The sequence below is a fragment of the Dipteris shenzhenensis genome, chromosome 5 (assembly GCF_047967505.1).
Source record: "Dipteris shenzhenensis isolate YYH24624 ecotype China chromosome 5, Dip_SZ_1.0, whole genome shotgun sequence".
NCBI lineage: Eukaryota > Viridiplantae > Streptophyta > Polypodiopsida > Gleicheniales > Dipteridaceae > Dipteris > Dipteris shenzhenensis.
The window spans coordinates 9911111-9927359 of NC_141600.1; positions in this window are offsets into that span (position 1 = coordinate 9911111).

Consider the following 16249-nt stretch of genomic DNA (forward strand, 5'->3'; position numbering starts at 1 on the left):
CATGGTACATAAAAAAGGAGGATTCACCAAGGGGGTACCTGTTTAATGGATTGGCAAACATATTTCAACACTAGGATATTATCTAAGATTGAATGTGTGCCCTAATTGGATGTTTAGGGACTAGAAAAAGAGAGGTCTTCTCTTCTTCCTTGAAGCGTGGTGGTCATCATCATTTGATCCACGAACCAAGGCCAAGTGGTCATCATCATAGTTTTTAAGGCTTGTCTTCGTAGCAACTCAAGAACAAGTTGAAGCTTGGAGTGCCACTTTGACTCATATCAAGTACAAAAGAAATTTAGTTGGATTGTATTAGTTCAATCCCATGCACCATGGTTTATGGAGAAGAACACGTGGAGCGATTGCAGATAAACTTAGGTTGAATGCTCAGACTTGGATTTAGGCGATCTCTAGGCAACAAGGTGCTGGCTTGAATAGGAGGTTGACAACTTCAATAGTTGAAGACTACCTGTACTAGGATGATGGGTGTGTCATAAAAGGTAAGATATACTTCTAGTTCTTCATGTGGATGTCATTGTATGAGTTACATGTTCTCAATTTTTATCCACCAGTAGGATTACAAAAGGGAAATGAGACACCCTCCACTCATGTCTCCTGTCAAATGCTACACATATCTCCTTTATGTTTGAACTTGTGCATGTATCAGCTCTCTCTTGTGTTACATTGTGCTATCCTATATATCTCTCACTTACACTTAGGTAAGCATGATCTTAAATTCCACAAGCACCGTTATTTTAAATACATTGGTTCATATTTCAGCATAAGAAAATTATCCTATAGCCTAAGATCTCCTACATTGTGAGATTGTGACTTTTAAGGATTACTTCTAATTGCCTCACTACAACTAAAGGATATGGTCTTCTCCTATACTATCCTTTCTAGCCTTTTTTTACAAATGTGGGATTATGGAGGGGTAAATGGGGTCGATTTGAGAAAAGAGTTTGCAACACATTCAAACATGATGGATTTGACATTGTGACAAATTGTTTAAGTATTGACATGCATTTGACTTGAGATAATTACCAAAATATGATCTTAGTGCACATTTTACTGGATGTTGGGATTATAATAGGCATTCACAGATTATTTGGCTTGATATTTTGGCACTTCTTTTTAAGGGTTGTATCCATTTGCCTTGTCAGTAACTACCAAATATGATCTTGTTCTACACTTTACTAGCTTTTCTAGCCATTTTTAATGGATCTATGATTGTGACAAGGGTAAGTGAGGTTGGTAGGAAATGAGTTTGCTGTGCAATCAGAAAGTTGCCTTTTAAGGATCAACATCAATTTGCCCACCATTTGTAACAATAAGATATATGGTCTTCTCCTACAGTTTACGAACCTTTCTAGCTAATGTTTACAGATCTACGATTATGGCAAGTGGTAAATAAGATTGAGATGGGAAATGAGTGTATGAGTTAGTCATACATGATGGGTTTGATATTGTAACAAGTCTTTTATGGGATCACCATCTATTTGATTCATCATAACTAGCAGATATGTTCTTCTCCTACACCTTATGAGTGTGATTTTTTGGCGAGCTTTTTGTCATGATCTTTTAGGGCACTCCCCAAATTTCGGTGAGCTAATATTATCAAAGCATATTAACTAATTACATCTCTATCACTCCCATCATTAGCATGTCCCATGGCTCCACCGACCATGAACTCAAACCAAGATTACCCAACCTAGATAAGTTTCTACCGGTTCTAGAAGAATCAAGCCTAGAAAAATCCTAGGAACTATTTGAGCTTCAGCCCTATCCAAAACACTCTCAATTGATCAACAAACTACATAAGAACAAAATGGCTCCATCAAGTCACGTGATAAAAACCCTCACAAAATTTCACCCCAAACTCGTCAGCAAAAGACACAAATAATGGAGTACAATCAATATTGTGAACATTACTATAAAGATTATGAAAATTAGCATAGCTTACATTCAAACAAAAAATGAATACACAAATTAAAGGCAAGTCCAAGAAAGGACATGGCAAGAGAATTCCAACTAGGTCAAGATTTTGTGCTCACAGTCCAACGTATGTAGTTGCTATACACTATGCTCAACCTTCTCCTAGCATATTTTTTGAGAGAGACTAGGGTTATAACAAAGCATGTTCCTATCAAAAATCACTTAAAATGATTTAAAACCATTAAAACACTAGGAGTCATTTCAAATCCATAAACATAGCTATTCATTAGTGAAATACATATGACCCAACCAATACCCACATCCATAGTTTAAAAGATAGCTAGATGTCTCACATTCTATTCCCCATTTTGTAAATGCCCTAAGATATCCTCTAGCTTGATATCATTGCCTAGAGAATGATGCATCATGTCTATAGTATCTTAGCCAAGTCCATTAGTACCAACAAATACATCAATGACCACAGAAGGAATGCTGATGGAGCCTCCACTCCAAGCTACTCTTTGTGAGAGCAATGCAAAGCATGAGCCATCCGCATGTGTCACTCAAGCGGCTCCCGGATTGTCGAAATGTGTTTCCATAAGAGAAAGAGGAAAGGGTAAGAAGGGAGAGGAGAGGGAGAAAGGGAGAAGAGAGGGGAGAAGGGAGGAGGAAGGAGGGGAGGAGAGAGTGAAGGGGGATGGAGTGGCAAACACAAAGGCACTACAAGGGAAACAAGAGAACACCCAAAGGCACGCTTGAAAGAGAAGAGGGAGCTTGTATTCCAAACGTGTGCATACAATAATGAAGACCAAAATCAATCATTTGGCCTTTTATACAAGTCACCTTTTGAAGGGAGGGCTAACCCTTTTCCCCCTCTCTTTACATTTACAAGGCTCTTAGGCCCATATGGCACCAAGACATCTTCTCTATTCTTTCCTTCCCTCTTTCTCTTGCAGCTCTTATTGTCATGCTTCTCCGTGTGTCAAATAGCACTTGTGTTAACCATATAATAGCATTTGGGATAATCCTCGCATTAGAAGGTACTTTTACCATGATCCCAAATAGTGCTTGTGTTAACCTCTTGTTGCCTGCCCGAGATCCAAATGGCGCTGGTTTTATTCTTGCCAATGTGGATGGTCCTGACACCTGCCTTTGTCCTGTACTTGATGATTATGTGGAATTCAATGGACACGAATGTCGAGAGGCCGCATACCATGTCATCAGCCAAGTAGAGCACGTGTTGATTTTGTGCCTCATCCTGGTTGTCAGGGGCGGATTGGCATGGTGGCATTCACTTGGATGGAAGTCTTTTGAGGTAGGGTATGCGAGCTCTTGTGTGCATATAACCCGGTGTGGAAACAAGTTCTTGTGGTACCACGACCCTTGCTGTCGTAGACGAGTTATGTCTGGGTAGCTTTGCAATGAGTGGAACGTCCTTTGATGGCTTGCGCATGGACCTAAAGGAAGGTTCTTATGTAACTACCCCCTCTCTAGGGGTCGGTTCTTGTGTTGCTTCACGTGGGTGACCTTCTCATTGAGTTGCACTATTTGTGGAGTCATACTACTATGGGGGCTTGGGGGCCTATCCATCACAACGGGCTTGAGGGTAGGTTCTTGTGGAACTGCATCCAGGGTTTGACATAGGTTCTTGTGTTACTACCTTCTGAACCCCAGTGAGTTGGGATCGTGTATTTGGTGCCATTAAAAATTTATGGACCCAAGTGGCCTGCTTGCCTTGGTAATAGCCCTAGGCTTCCAGGAGCTTTGGCGACCCAGCGCTTGTGGGGACACTATGCTTGGAGTGGTGGATTCAGTTCTGGCACTCGAGGCGATTGGCGACATCAAGCTCTTCTCTTAGATGGAGTTGCCCGTGTCGGTGTAGGGCGAGGAGATCGAACACACTTCCCCTACTTTGGTCCTTTCAAGCCATTGACTACTGCTGAAGTGGCATTGAGTGCAGAGAATAGCTTCTTGCACCTGTTGTTCGTGGCATTTTTGGGTGGGCGATAGGTGTGGCAGAGTAGCATGCGGTGCAACTCTGCTGTCACTGCAGTGGCAATTAGGACTTTGTACTGTCTGGGTCTCGGACTTCCTTTTGAGGGTCGAGACCAAGAGTGTTGGAGGTCACTGGGGCCTTGGAATCGCCTTCAATTAAAGCTCCTTTGTCTCTAGTGGGTGGTGGTACTATGGGGGGAGTAGAATGAAGTTCACAACCTAGAATTATTGCCATCCTCCTCCCATTCGTGAGAGATGCTATTCTAGCCCTCCAACTGATCTAGCAATTCATAGCGTAGCACCATGTTCTTCCCCATATTGTCTAGTCATCAATTGCCTTTGTGGGGAGAACATAAAAACTAATCTCTACTTCCTGGTGAACAACCATTAGCTTCAAGTCCACATACCCTAATGTGCTTAAGAGTTGACTGTTGATGGCACAAACTAAAGCCACAGTAAGGTTTAGGGGTACTTGCATTGTTTCCCATACTTTGCGGGAGATGAAGTTATGGCTCGCTCTCGGATCCATGAGTGCTTGGATGCATGAACTTGGACCCTACAACCAGACATTCAACCTAGCTAGATCTACCATCAGTTCATTAATTAGTCCTAGATGTTCGAGTGTTGCCTTAAGCAAGGCCATTTTCTTACATTGTTTGATCTTGGCATTACATGCCTTTTCTTAGATGGCTTGACATTTCATCCGGGCCACCTCGGCCTTAAGCTCGTTTTCCCTATGGATGGCCTAGAGGGTCTGTAGGGTGAGGGGGCCATAGTATCTTTTCAATTTACTACCATTGAGGTAGCCATCCATTTCTACTCCATCCAGGATAGCTATTCGGTGTGCCCCTTGTGGAGTAATCTCCACCATGCGGTAGGGACCCATGCCCCTTTATTTAAGCTTATGTTTGGTGTTGTGAATGCTATAGAGGAGTGTGAGATCTCCTTCCTCAAGTTCCTTGTTTTTGAGGTTGCGATCGAACCATTTTTTGCATCGTCCTTTCTCCACCCGGAGGCAATAGGCTGCATGCAATCCTGTCTCGTCTAGCCGTTCGAGATTGATTAAGTGCTCGACTAAGGCATTCTCGGTGATCCTTTCCTATAATGCGAAGGCTTTGCACTACATATTCCATTGGCCTAATTGCTTCCACCCCAAAGGCTCGACTGAAGGGGGTGTAGTTCGTGGCCACTTTACAAGATGTTTGGTAGGCCCATAAGGCTACAATGAGCTTGTGCTCCTAGTTGGTACGATTGGCCTCGACAATGCAAGTTATAATCTTGTAGCACATTTTGTTTGAGCTCTTAGCTAGGCCGTTTGCCCTAGGGTAGCATGGCATCGCCTTTCTATGTATGATCATGAATTCACTAGTCTAGATCGCTATAGTTTCGTTGAGGAAATGAGTTCCTTGGTCACTAACCAATTTTAAGGGATGCCCGAACCGTGCGATGACTTGCTCATATAAAAACTTAGTGGTGGATTGTGCATCTACTTTTCTTGTGGCTCTCCCTTCCACCCATTTGGTGAAATAATATGTGGCCAAGATAATGTATAGGGCCCCTGTTCCTTTAGTCGCTGGGCTTATTAATCCAATAAAGTCTATATGTCCCATTTTTCAAAGGGTTGATCAGTTAATATTCTCGTTAGCGGCATCATATCCGCTTTATGTGGGATTTGCACTCTTTGGTAGGGGTTGCATTGCTTGATAAACTCAGCTGCATCTTTGAAGAGAGTCGGCCACCAAAGTCCAGCTTGTAGCACTTTACGTGCCATAATGTTAGCGAGCGAATTGACCACCTGCTATTCTTCGAGAACATCGATGTATTCATGCTTGCACATGCATCTCTGCATGATGCCATACTTGCCCATGTGGTATAGCTAGCCCACGATTAGCTGATATGGTGTTGCATCCTTGATGAGTTTGCGGGATCTTTCCCTCATTGGCCAAGTAGTGGCCTTTTTCGGCTACCCATTTAGAAACTATGTCAATGAGGAATAGGGGAGCATTTGGGAGATCATCCTCGACTCCTGTTGGAGCTTCCCCATTGAGAATCCTTGAGAGGTGGTCAGCTAGGAAGTGGGTCTTTCCCTTATGCACTGCGACTATGAAGTCGCGAACTCCAGAAGGATTAGCATCCACCTTGTGATGCATCCCATCATGCAGAGCTTGTTACCAAATATAGTAATGGTTGATGATCCACAAAAAAGATGAACTTGTTGGCTAACAGGTAATGCTTGAACTTCTTAACTGCATACACCATGGCTAGGTCTTCCCTCTCTATTGTCGTGTAATTGACCTCGGCATCATTTAATTGCGAGCTAGCAAAGTACACTGCCAGGAAGTCCAAGTTATACTCCCTTGGTTGGCACACACCCGATAGCAAAATTCGGGGCATCTATGTGAACGTGGAATATTAGATTCCACTTTGGGGCCCATAATACTGGTTCTATGGCTAGAGCTAGCTTGAGGGTTTCAAAGGAATTTTTGACATTCCTTGGTCCACTCAAAAACTACTAACAGCTTGTACAATAGTCGGGCTATGTCTGTGTAGAACAGAGTGAACCTTTGATAGTAGCCCATATGATCTGTAAACTGCTACACGCCCTTGGCATTTATGGGGGGAGGTAATTCTAGAATGATCTTGATCTTGTTGTAATCCATGGACATACCACTCTTGGACACTATGTGGCCAAGAATCACATCTTTTTGACCCAAAATTGGCACTTGAGGGGATTCAGGGATATATGGTACAACTTGCACCTTTCTAGGACCAATTTCAGGTATCTTAGGTGATCATCCCTTCATGCACACGTCATCTAAGAAGACTTCCACAAAGTCCCTTAGGTACTCCTTGAAGACGGTGATCATCAACTATTGGAATGTGGCGGGTGCATTGATAAGCCCAAATATCATTACCTTGGATGCATACACACCCCACTCAGTTGTGAAGGTAGTTTTATGTTGATCCTGTGGGGTGATGGACACTTGATTTTATCTCGAGTATCCATCTAGGAAGCTATACGATTACTTTCGTGTTCCATGAAAGGCAAGGGATATGGTCATGCCTAGAGGCACAGCATTGACTTTTTTCAGGTCCACACATACTAAAATCTTTCCATTCTTCTTTAGGACTATCATGATGGGTGACATTTAGTCTGTATGCTCTATCTCATAGATGAATCCTCTCTCACTATGATCACATATTTGGGATTCATAGGATAGGGATGTTGATGCACTAGCCTGACATTGTCTAGCATGGGTATCATGTGCTGCATGACTTCAGTGGTGGTGGGCACCCTTCATATCTGTGTATTTCCAGGCCATGCAATCCTTGTACTCTCAAAGGAGGGAAATTAAAGTAAAGGAAGGTTGCTAACCCGGTGCTATTGTATGGTTCTTGAGAGGTCTCCCTACCTACTACTAATAGTAGCAGGTTCTTGAGACCATAAATGTCTCCATCTCATAGGTTCTTTAGTGTTGGGTCCTCCTGGAAGATTTGCTACATCAAGTCATCTGGAGCCTCTAATTTATCGGGGCTAGATAGTTCATCTTCTTCCACCCTCCCCGGCACCCTAAGTTCATTTGCCCCTCTATAAGTGGTCAGGTGGTCCGGGTGGATGGTATCTGACCCCCTACTAGCCTTGAGCCTATGCTCAAATTTCTCCTGGCATTCTCGTACCAAGCTTTGAGCATCTATTATGTGCTATTTTTCCAAGGTTGTGTCTAGATAGGTTCCCTTATACGGAGGTGGGAGTGTGAGGCCTTGGGCCCGCACTGGCTTGTTTACATCCAAGTATGTAGGCATACTTGGGTCATCTTGGGAGAGGGCTTGTCCGGAGGTAGAGGAGGTGGCGAGGGTGTCTGTCTCATCATCTAAACCATCTTGGATGAGCACTTGGTTCATTCCTTTGCCTACCTGAGTGGCCTTCTTGGACCTAGTTTGTGGGGGGTGGGATGCCTCAGGGTTTTGTGGCATATGTACTTTGTCCTTCCTTTCCTGCTTCTTCATTTCCCTGCCTCTAGCTCTGCTGGCCTGCACCCTTGTGATAACCTTCAAGGGTACTACCGCTACTTGACCCTGTTCAATACTTAGCAAATTGATGTTAGTGCTCTTGGGCTGGGTGGCCGGAGTTGCTAGTCTCCTCAAGGGGAAATTATTGAATAAATGCTCTACTCCACAACCAACACACAAGGGCATAAGGCCTATCATGGGTAGAATCATCGAGATAATATCCCTATGGGGGCAGTCCTTTAAAAAATGTGGCCCCTGGCATTTAAAACATGACATCGGAGTGTTCATTGAGCCCTTATATGGGCATTCACTTGCCTTGTGCAGACCTTGGCAAGTATAACATTGGATCTGGGGCCTTCGCAGTACAAAGTTCATGTCTCATGCCCTTGTGGCCACAGGAGCTATCTAGAACACTAGAACATGTTGATCCTCATGTAGGAGGTAGTGACTTATGATGTGCTCACAAGGATAATAATCGAGGTTATACAAGGTGGGGGAGGTTGTGGACCCAGTATGGGTGGTGGTAAGGGAGCTTGTTGTGCCCTATACTACCCTAAATTGGCTAAAGGGGCAACTTGTGCATTCATAGGGTCGGGTGGGGCCATCAGAGCTAATGGGGACCTCGCTTGATAAATCAGTTAGGGAATGACCCTCAAGAATCGACATTGGTAGGTGTCGTAGTTTCCCCATCTATAGCAATGTGCACAATAAAGCACTTGCCTTGCCCTAAGGTGGAGGCACTCATTGGAGGATGATTGCCGTTGCATACACCGAACCTCACATTGTCTCTCCTAGGAAACAAATGGGGGCTACTCGGTGTCTCCTGGGAGGTCCCTGACTTCCATTGCTGGCCTAGTTGATTCAATAGGTTTGAGGCCAACTCGCTCATATCCAAGCCCTTGGGCTCGTTGTTCACCTTCTTGGTAGGCTTTGCACTAGAAGACCTTATGCATATACGCATATACGCATATACGCATATCTCCTTATGTAACAAATTTGGTCAAATTATATTGTTTATTTATAGCACATGTTCATAAAGATACATAACTACCTACATCTATATACCTACGATCCAAAATCTACACACACATGCACACAACATACACACACACACACACACGTGCATGCACACACACACGTGTTTATGTTTATATTTATGTCCATGTATATGTAGATATCTATAATTCATTTATGGATATATGCATTTAGAGGGGGGTGGGCATAAATGAAACCTAAAATGGGGCACTTTTCAAGCCCCTTTTTCATCCAAAAAAAAGAGGCTTGAAAAATGTTTAGAATCATTCTAGGGGTTTTGGGCCATTGTAGCTCATTGTTGCCCTTAAAAATGAAAAATTTTGCATCCTTGAAAAGTTTTATTCGTGGAGGTACATACCTATCTATATCTATTTATATACCTAAATGTATATATATATATAGATAGATATTTATAAACATGTACATATAAATAGGTATCTATATCTATGCATATCTAGATATCTATAGATCCATTTATGGGTATATTTCTCTATTTACGAGTATGTATGTATGTATGTATGAGAGAGAGAGAGAGAGAGAGAGAGAGAGAGAGAGAGAGAGAGAGATGTGGTTTTTTTCTATATGCTCCATGTTCCATGTTCATGCCCCCTTACAAATATCAAAACTTTTCAAGGATGCAAAATTTTGCATTTCTAATGCCAAAAATCAGCTCAGAATGCTCGAAAAAGATGAAAGAGGGGCTTGAAAAGTGCCCCCTTGTTAATTCATGCCCATCCAAAAGTGTGCATGTTTATAGTTGTTTTAGGGGATTTGCGGAATTCTGAGCTCTTTTTTTTACCTTTAAAATGTTAAAATTTACATCCTTTAAACATTTAGGTTTTTGTAAGGGGGCATGAAAATGAAAAAGGTACATACCTATTGGCTCATGTTCATATAGGTGCATATATACCCACAAACAAAAATATGTAGATAGATATTTATAACACACACACACACACACACACACACACACACACATACACACACACACATTGTGTATGTGTGTGTGTGTGTGTGTGTGTGTGTGTGTAGAGATATCTATCAATTCATAGTGTCCCCTTTTTTATACTTCATGCCCTTCAAGGATCCCCTCTTTCTAGACATCTACCTCCCCTTAGATATCTATACAACATATATTTATGCAATGACATATCTACCTACCCTTCATATATCAACATATATCTAACTACCTACATATATCAACATATATCTATTGGATTGGAGGGGGGTGGGTAGGCATGAACACTAAAAGGGGGCACTTTTCGGGAGCCTTTTTTATCTATGAGAGTGCATATGCAAATGGGGCTTGAAAAGTACCCCCTTTTTCATACTTCATGCCCTCCGAGAGCCCCCTCTTACTACCCTCCTGTCTCCTTTTAGACAAGTATATCAACATATATCTACCCAAAGATATATCTAATTACCTACATATATAACAATATATATCTACCTAATTGGGTGGGGGGTGGGCATGCATGGACCCAAAAAGGGGGTGCTTTTTTCATCCACACTGGATGAAAAAGGTGCTTGAAAAGTGCCCAATTCATGCCCCTAGAAAAGTATGCACATTTACATTGTTTTAACAGCTTTGGGGCATTTTGAACTCAATTCTAGCCTTAAAAATGCAAAGTTCTGCATAGTTGGGATTTGTAAGGGGGGGGGCATGAACATGAAAATGAGGGCATTGGAAAGGCCCACTCTTCATGATTTTTACTTGGGAACTAAAGTTATGGGTCTCTTCCTCTCTTCTATTTATGCATTTAGTCAATGTCAATGGACTCCTGTCCAACATATTAAGTTTCTCAAGTGGTTTCAAATTTGGGCATGATTTCTTTATTGGGTGGAAAGGGTCATTTTGATGAATGAAAAAGGGATTTTCTTTCTTACCATTTTAAGTATGGGTGATACTTTTTATTGGAGTTTTCATATTCCTATGCATTTTCTCTATTGGATGGAGATGATGTTAAGATGAGAGAAACAAGGATTCTCTTCAACCAAATAAAGTGTACGTGACCCTTTTTTATGGTAATAAATCTCTTCGATTTATGTTCTCATCTCTTGGTTAATTGGTTCACCATGTTTTATTTTTGTTCTCTTTCCTTATCTTAGAGATGAATGGATTGTCTTTTCTTCTTGCATCATGGTTGTAGAGGCCATGAACATGAATGGATTACTTGTTCTTTTTCAATGATATCTTCATCGGGTTCACCATGTACTAGTGTTTGTTCTCTTTCGTAATATTGGAGACTAGATGGATTGAATTTGTGCTAGCATCAAGGTTGGAGATGCCACGAACATGAACGGATGAGTGTGATTTTTAAGCCATATTCTATTTACTAAACCAAAGTGCAAGTGTCTCTGGTATTATAATAGCAAAATAATTGAGAAAACTTCATGCATGCTTATTTCATTATCTAGAGATCATGTTGGAAGTTTATTCTAATAAGAAAGTGGAGTTTGTATCCAAGGTTCTCTTTGTTTTATTACTCAATTCAAGAATTGACCTTCAATACATCCCAACCATATTTGATTCTTTCTTGGTGATAAGCTTGGGAACCTCCTAGAATTTTGAAGACATGTAGTTCTAGAATTTCCCTTCTATACTACCAATAGCATTTGATGTTAAGCCTTCCATATCAATTTGAGAGTTTTGCTAAGCTATGATGTGTGTGGTGTATATATGTGCATATGTATATATAAGTTCTGAAGCATTGTTCTACTAGTAACTTATTTGAATAAGAAAGAGATGGGAAAACATGGAAAGAAGAGACAAGCTTGGAAAGTGACTACATGGGTTTTGTTCATAATCATGAATAAATTGGTTTCATGTAGTGCATGTCTACACAAGTACTCAAAAGTGTTAACAGCCATAGCCATAGCTTGCAGGCTCAATAAAGTACTAGAATGCATGGTAATGAGTGATTAGAGGTGATTAGGCTTCATGATTTACTTTAAAAGCCACAACCATGGAGCATAGTTACGGGCCATATGGGTTTTGAGTTGCAAATGGCTCAACATTGACCTCACCATCCAGGTTTTGAGCCTTAAATGGATTGGGACAAAGGCGAGCACCGAGACCATCCAGATTGGCAAGAATAACACAAGGGCCATTTGGATCTCGAGCAAGCAACAAGAGGTTAACACAAGCGCTATTTGGGATTGTAGCAGGAGCACCTCCTAATGCCAGGATTATCCCAAATGCTATTATATAGCTAACACAAGTCTATTTTTGACACACGGAGAAGTGTGACAACACGAGCTACAATGGAAAGAGGGAAGGAAAGGATAGAGAAGATGCGTTGGCACCATATGGGCCCAAAAGCCTTGTAAATGTAAAGAGAGGGAGAGTGCAAAAAGGAAAAGGGTTAGCCCTCCCTTCAAAAGGTGACTTGTATAAAAGGACAAATGGTTGACTTTGGTCTTCATTATTATTGTATGCACAAGTTTGGAATACAAGCTCCCTCTTCTCTTCCAAAAGTGCCTTTGGGTGTTCTCTTGTTTCCCTTGTAGTGCCTTTGTGTTTGCCACTCCATCCCCATTCACTTTCTCCTCCCCTCCTCCTTGTTCCTCCCTTCTCCCCTCTCTTCTCCCCTTCTCCCTCTCCTCTCCCTTCTTCCCCTTTCCTCTTTCTCTCATGGAGACACATTGCAACAATTCGAGAGCTGCTTGAGTGACACATGCAAATGGCTCGTGCTTTGCATTGCTCTCACAACAAGGAGTAGCTTGGAGTGGAGGCTCCATCGGCATTCCTTCAAGATCCCCATGACATATGAGTCACTATTTAGACTACACATCTTTGGTGCCATTGTTGCTGGGGAGTTCAAGATATGCTTTTACATTGCACTTGCCTTCTCTCATTATCTACCCATTTCTCATTGTTTCAAGCTTAACTTGGAGCTTTGATAGTGGAATTGTAGGAGAGGAATGAGTGAAGAAGTGTGTTTGTGGCCGAAAAAAAGATAAAAACCATCATTTTCTATTCGAAAGCATTTTTTATCATGGGAAGCTTGCTTTTTATGTTTGTTAGTGTTTTGAAGTGATAGGAAGGTAGTTTAGGAGATTGCTAAGGTGTGTGTGATAGTAGCAAACTCTAACAAGAACACCCAAAAAATGGAGATGGAAGCTCAATTTCCAAGTGGTTCTTGAGTGTGGATAGCACACTTGTAGGAATTTCTCTTTCATGCACCAAAAGTTGATTTTTTTTCTCCTTTTGTTTAGTGATTTAGGTAGTGCATAGCACCCACAAACACTCAGAGCTGGAACAAAAACTAAAAAATCACTAAACAAAATTCGGCGAAATTCATGTTCTCAAACATTTCCTATCCCCATGGGCCGTTGCCATAGCACTATCCCCATGACCCACTGCCATAGTGCTATCTCTACGGTCAAACCTTTGTTGACCCATTGGCTTAGCCCCTATCCCCATGACCTAACAACTCTTCGCTGTCTAACCCGTTAATTAATACATGTTAGAATATGCTATCCCACCAGTTTGATAGGTGTTAACCCGTGGTCTTGATCCTATGCCCATGACCCATCGGCTTACTATCAACCCTACGTCCGTAACCTTACATATCATCAAGATAGATAACCCGCCGACCATTTCTCAAGGCTATCCCTATGCCAGTCAGCTGCTTTTAGTCTATCCCCATGCCAGGGGTCTTACAGCTAGCCCTACGAGCATCGCCATAATCACATCTTGCCACCCACTACCTTAGTGCTAACCCCCTGATCGTGGGCATACCATCTTCACTCCATCCCACAAACACATGTCAACTCTCTATCCCTATGCTTGTCACCTTAGCTCTATCCCTATGCCCATCACCTCAGCTCTATCCCTACACCCATCACCTTAGCTCTATCCCTATGCTCGTGGGGATATTTTTGGGACAGTTAAAAAATATACATAATTAAATTTGAGCCGAGTGTACCTCTGTAAAAATGTTATATATGCACTTGAGGTCTAGAAGAATTTTGTCCAAGGAACTCGAGTCCGAGGACAGCGTTTTGAGCTATGCTGAAGGCTCGCTTTTCACCCTAGTTTGGGATCGTCTCCAGCCGGAAGCTCTATTCCAAGCTCTCACTTAGTGCTAGGGCCTCGATGGGAGGACCCTTCTAGCTGCAACAAGATGGAGAGCGTGAATGAAGAATGTAAGACCCCGCAGGCCCAAGGGCTTCCGAAGCTCCCTACACTAGCTTGGCTCCACCTAACTCCCATGCCCCTTCCATAGCCTCCAAATTAAGAGGTATGATATCCAACATGTTTGGATGGTTGGGGCAAACGGATTTAGCATACATGGAGAACCATTTTGCCAGTATGTCTGCTGAAAGGGGGGACCAACAACAACTAGCCCTTGAGCCACAGGTAGGGACTGAGACTGCCCTTTTGAACTCAAGTCCCATAGCCTTCATGGGGCATTCTGATTTGGAATGCATAGAGGATGAAGACCCATGGATGAGGGACTTCGTAGGGCAAAACCTTGGCCAAGGAAATGCATGAGACTCCCAAGGGGGAAACCCTTATGAATTTTTTACCTTCCAGGTGCCCTCGACGTTTGTCAACTTTGTAGCCTTACAAATTCCACCTTACTGTCCAATGTAAGGAGCCTCCATGCAAATGGCAAGTGACCCACTTCCTCCTAGAGTCCAACAGTTCACTCCCATAGCTGTAACTCCCTTGTATGGGGGAGTAGGCTTCTAAACCCCAACGCCAGTATCGGCAACCCATTGGATCCCACTGCTAGGGCTAGAGGCTTGAGACTGCCTCTACAACCCATTAGGCCCACAACGACACCGCCTCCACCAGCTTCCCAAACAATGCTATTGGATGAGGCGATGCGCATCCTAGTGTTTATTTTTGTTTATACATGTATGAATTGATATATATATATGTATGTACCCATATGAGAATGTGACTATAAATACACGTAATAGAATTTGTCAAAGTTTTACCAAAGTTTGTATATATAAGCAGTTTATGTATATATACCTAGACATGTACATATTTCTATACATACATATATCTATATATATGTACATATTCTTATAAATACAATTCGCATGAAGATCAAATATAAGTAAATAAGGGGGCTCTGGGGGTGGTGCATGAGGGGAGTGTAGGGAGAGGGCATGGTCCTTGTTGAGAATGGTGTTAGGAGAGATAATGAGGTAAAAAAGGCCACTCCAAAGCCCTTTTTTCTTTGCCCTAGTCCATATGAAAAAGGGGGCTCGAGAGTGCTCCCTTTCTCATGTTCATGGAGAAGGCATGGTGCGGGGTTCTTAACTAGAGAGCATGAGATAAAAAAAGCGAGCATACCCTTTTGCATTTATGCTAGTGCATATGAAAAAGGTGGCTTGAGGGTGCCCCCTCGAAAGGGCATGGTGCATTAGGGGGTGTTAGTAGAGGGCATGAATTTAAAAAAAGGTAAGTCTAGAGTCCCATTTACATATGTATTAGTGTAGATGAAAAAGGGGTCTCTAAGGTGCCCTCAATGTTTTGGTTCGTGCTCCCTCCCACTCTATAGAAAAGGGGCACATATATAACATATACACAAATAAATATATACATATGTATATGTGTAGGTATCTATCCATACACATACCTATATCTAAGTACATAGCATATACATATCTATCTATATACATCTTTGCATTATACAATAGAAAACTCTCACAAAGATGATGAAAGTAAAGTCACAGGGGATCTAAAGCAGTGCATTGTGCATAAGGGGGATGTAGGGTTGAGGGGGGAGTTGGGAGAGAGAACTAATCGATAAAGGATAATTTCCAAACGTACTCTAATACAAGCATACCTAAACAATGGTACCTCCCTTCCCTAAATGGATGGTAGCTTTATTTGAAAACAATGGCAATGAGCTTCACAATGGCAATGGATGACATCCAAGATAGAAGGCAATGCTTTGGTGGGTGGCAATCAAAAAATTGACGATGGAGATGGTTCTGCCACCGACAGAACTATCGTGACAATCAAAATTTGAATGCAAAATAGAGGTTCACTGGATGGAAACCATAAAAATGATGGTAGATATGGTTCTATTGACAAAACCATCATGACAACCTTTTCACTTCCATTGCCATGAATGTCTACAGTATGCAGCATGTATAAGCTTTCACATGCCTGGTCAAACTCTTTCCAAATGAGTCTTTATATGTGAAAATTAGTCATATTGAAACTATTGTAAACGTATAGCTAAATGAACTAGAGAAGAAAACGAATGATTCCTATATGGATGGTTCTGTTGATGGAACCATCATG